This window comes from Galeopterus variegatus, unplaced genomic scaffold, assembly GCF_000696425.1.
Source record: "Galeopterus variegatus unplaced genomic scaffold, G_variegatus-3.0.2 Scaffold5357, whole genome shotgun sequence".
NCBI classification, from domain to species: domain Eukaryota; kingdom Metazoa; phylum Chordata; class Mammalia; order Dermoptera; family Cynocephalidae; genus Galeopterus; species Galeopterus variegatus.
Window position 1 is genome coordinate 303,758 of NW_007731468.1, and position 5,006 is coordinate 308,763.

Sequence of the window (5,006 nt, forward strand, 5' to 3'; positions counted from 1 at the left end):
ATCCTGAGGGTGGAGGGCTTGAAGCTATCCAGCAGTTGCTTGGAATGGAAAATGACTTTACAACTTTCCTTCTGGCTCCTGATCCATGTCCAGAAGGATTACCTCCTTGAATGCTTGAGCACTGCAGACCATGCTGCCAGGAGTTTCTTTTGAAGTACTGCTGCCTGGGACTAGGGGAGTGGGAAGAACCTCATTCAGGTCTCAGTGATGAAGACCCTCCCCCCCCAAATTCCTTTGTGTGAAGTCAACAAACAGCGACAAGGCAGCGCTCTCCAGGACCCGGAGACCACCCCAGGTCCCCTACACAAGTGGCCACTTTTCTTTCATTCTCCCACTAAATGGGTGGGAGAGAAGCGGGGCTTTCAGCATGAACCAAACAGAACAGACACATTATCCAAACAACAGGCTGTTCTGAACCACAGACCTTGATGTGCAAGTGAAATAAAATCAGTCGACAACCTCATGTCTCTGAACTTCCTGACTCCTCTGGATAAACTGGCACAGGCAAGATGAGACCAGGAGAAAGACAGACCTCCAATCCCCCGAGGCTGACACGGCTGCCCTCCCAGATGAACTTAAAAGAAAAAAGCCTCTGTAACTTGATCCCCATGGTCTCTAAGAGCTGGAAGCCCTTGGAGGTGCCTGGCGTGTCTCCCTGAACACAGACCACATGCTGGCAGGAGGAGGCTGACCTCCAGTGCTTTAATGAAGGGAACCCCTCTCAACGCAGACAGGCACTCAGACAAGGCTCAGAAAATAAGCGGAGGGGAAGAGAGGCTCGGAAACTCTTTTTAAATTTGCCTTCCAGATGTGGAAATCCAGGAAACCCAGGAGGGGCACTCAGAGAGACACAGAAGAACCTTAAATGCTTAAGTTAAGTCCTCCTTAAGGATCTCATGCTAATCATTTAAGCCAACCCAACATCTTTACAAAATCGAAGGAATTACCCAAAGCCCTTTGTGCCGGGTACTTCTAAGTGGAGCCTCAGCTTGCCTCCTCCCCTGACATCATGTGAAACAACTCAGGCAACAGTTAATAAATCTTAAGACTCTGGGATGGATTTCATCTTCTGTGCAGAGAAAAGAAAAAACTACATATCTGCAGAAAGGAAACAAGAAAGAACAGGATCTGAGTGTAATCAGTTAGCTGATCAGAGAGCTGTAGTCAGAGGCAGCCAAGAGCTCAGGACGTGGTGGGAGGAGGCATGCAGGGAGCTCTCACATGGGAGAACTTTCCCAGTTATTCCTTCTATTCATCTATTTAGCAATATTACTGAGCACCCACCATGTGCTAAGCTCTGTCCTAGGTACACAAATTACATGAGTGAGCAAAACAGACAAAGATGCTCGCCCCATGAGGCTTCCATCCTTGCAGGGCTCAGGAGAGAGACAATAAACAACATGTATGATAAAAGTCTATTTTATAAATAAGTAAATTGTAATGTGCCATGGAAAAATAAGGGAGAGCCAACAAAGGAGTATCAGGAATGGTGGATGCAGGCTTCATTTTTAAAAATTAATTAACTTTATTTCTTAGAGGAGTTAAAAGTTTATAGAAAAATTAGGTGGAAAGTAGAGAGAACTCCCATAAACACACACACACACACACACACACACACAGCTTCTCCTATTATGAACATCTTGCATTAGTGTGGTGCATGTACTACAATTCATAAACCAGTATCGATACAATATTATTCATGGAAGTCCACAGTTCACATCAGAGTTCACTCTTTGTGTTGTACAATTCATAGGTTTTGCCAAATGCAAGTGTCCCGTGTCCACCACTACAGTATCATGTAGGATAGTTTCACTGCCCTAGAAATCCTCAGTGTTCCATCTTTTCATCCCTCCCCACCTCGACCCAACCCCTGGAAACCACCATCCTTTTCTCTATAGTTTTTCCTTCACCAGAATGTCATATAGCTAAAATCATAGAGTAGGTAGGCTTTTCAGACTGGATTCTTTCACTTAGCAATATGCATTTAAGGTTCCTCCATGTCTTTTCAGGGCTTGATAACTAATTTTTTTTTTTTTATCAGTGAATAATATTCCATCATGAATGTATCACAGTTTGTTTATCCATTCATCATTTGAAGGACATCTTAGTTACTTACGAGATTTGCAATTATGAATAAAGTGGCTGTAAACATTTGTGTGCAGGTTATTGTGTGGACGTTTGTTGTCAGCTGATTTGGGTAAATATCCAGAAGCATGATTGCTGAATAATATGGTGAGTCTATGTTTAGCTCTACAGGAAACTGCCAAATTGTCTTCCTTGCATTCACACAGCAATGAATGAGAGTTTCTGTTGCTCCACATCCTCACCCCAATGTGGTGTTGTCTCTTTTGAATTTAGCTCATTCTAAAATAGATATGTAGTATTTGGTGGCTGCAATTGTAATTAAGGTGCTCTCTGACAAGGTTACATTCAACAAAGAGTTGATGGACATGAAGAAGAAAACCACAGAGATATTCAAAAGACTAATTCTGCAACTTGCAGATTGTTTTTCTTTGTATATAAGGTGGATAAATGGAAATGTTGCTTCTTTAAAGGGAGGGAAGGATCTGACCATCACATCAGAAATACACAAATGTAGCTGGAATGTTCTGAAGTAATAATGTTCACCCAAATCTTAGGAGTGACAGTAGGGGCCCCTTTTGGAAGAAAACCAATGATAGATCCCATTGCTATCCCCCTTGAGCTTACCACACTCCTGTCATGTCAAGAGGCAACCTGCATTCTCATATGCAGGCTTCTGAGAACACATATTACTTCCTCCCACACAAGTCCCTGAAGAGAACTCCATGGTCACAGTGGACCTCTGCAGATCAGGGCTGTCACCATGACTTTCCTCTCTAAAGCAGCTTTATCTCATACTTTTCTCTCCAAACTTTTAGCCAAGAAACACTCTCCCTGAAACTCTGGGCCACTGCTAGAACACCACAAGAATGTCTCATTTATTTGGAGAGGCAGTCTGTGAAATCAACTCCCACGATCCAGAAGCCAGTCAGAACCAGAATTAGGCCAAACACATACAGAAAGTCTTTGAGTATCCAAAAGTTTTAGCAAAAGATCATTGGACTTGATTTCTTAAAGAAACAGCTAGAAAAGAAGACACAACCTTTATTATTATTATTATTTAAGACAATTCTAACAAGCTGGATCATTTTGTATTTTTAAGAACAAAGTTTATTAAAATGGGTTGATTGGGGTTGACAAAGCCAAGCTGCCCTTGACACCATCTAAGAACAGTGTTCGGAAGGAATAAATGTCATGAAGAAGGAGATGGAAAAGCAGACAACTGCCCTAGTTACTCACAAACCCCAACTGCGTAAGGTAATTTCATGTAAGGATGAACAAACCTACCTCCCTCAACAGGTTTTCATAACAACAGCATATTACCATTAAACTGCTAATGATGAACCATAAATTAGCCTCAGATAAATTGTGATCCTGGTCTTCTGTTTAAGCAGGCATAGAAGTTTGGAACAAACCTACCTCCCTCAACAGGTTTTCATAACAACAGCATATTACCATTAAATTGCTAATGATGAAACATAAATTAGCCTCAGATAAATTGTGATCCTGGTCTTCTGTTTAAGCAGGCATAGAAGTTTGTCACCACTCTGTAGATAATTTCTACCCTGAATGATTAAGCTGTTACAATACTGGCGATTGAAGAGTTAAACTTACATTACTTGGAATGCACATTTCTCTGGTATTCAGTGATTTCACATCCAGAAGTCTTGTCTCTACCTGAGAGCACTAGCAATTTTTCCCCCACTGTGACCTAAAAGATACTATGTACACACTTAACTAGTGACTCAAGACATTGGTCTACCTACTAAAGAGAGAACCCTATGTCTGGTCCTTAAACAAATCAATGATATTGCTTTGAGAGCTTCTCCAGACAGCAGGTAAAAATCAAAGCCAAAAACGGCAGATTTAAACCTGCATTAGAGTTGCAACGCGTTCAATGCAGAGAAGAGTGTGAAGTTGGGGATATGTAAGCTTTTTTTTTTTTCCTGGTTGGGATTTTAGCAACATCACACAGCTGGTCTTCCCGAGGGTGTTACAACCCTCAGTGTTACTACAACATCAAGACTGTCACGTGCTTGCGAACTGGGATAAAAAAAAAAAAAAAAATCTACCTTCAAGTTAGTACAATCATTTCCAGAGCTCCACAAGGAAGGAATTAAACAGACAGGAAACGATCCAAACATGAGGATAAAAAGGTCTGACAGGGAGTGTTTGAAATATGAGAAGAGGTGCTATGAACTCTCCCCTCCAAAAAGAAACAGCAAGGAGACTGATATAATTGCAAAGGGCTGCAGGAACAAAAGAATGCAAGGAGCCACACAAGAACCTCCAAAGCCTGAGACCTCCCTGTGTTCGCAAATTCATGTGGACTTCAAGAGCTGGTCCTGGTCAGTTTGTACATTAACTTGGATTCTGTAAACCAGTGATAGGATTCTTAGGTTTTTGCTCTATCTGAGTACAAGTGTGGCTTCAGGACATTTTGCATCAGTGTCACTCCAACCTCAGAAACCAGGAAAAGATAGAAATGCAATTAAAAGCCCACTTTGGAAAAAATCCACACTCTTCCCCAAAGCCTCTTTCTTATTTAGCATCGCCTGAGCAGCACGACCCAGCTAAGGATGAGGCTGAACTGTGAACATAACATAAGTCCCTGGGAACAATGGAAAAATATCATCAGAGTCAGACCCCAGCACAGTAATAATTATTCTTATCGAGTGATTCCCCTGTTGAATATAATAAACCAGACACTATAATCTTCAGGCAAAATGTTGCAGAAACAGCTGTAGTAATGAAAGAACATGCTAACAAGATCAGAGACTATGAAAAAACTGAAGAAGAAAAAAACAAGAAACTCCCACCCCATCTCCTCTTGAAGTTTTCCCCCTTTAAGTCTAATATCTCTATGGCTAGTTTGCCTTGTTCTTCTGCAGCATTTTCTTCAAGGCTGGCTAGTTTCTGATTTC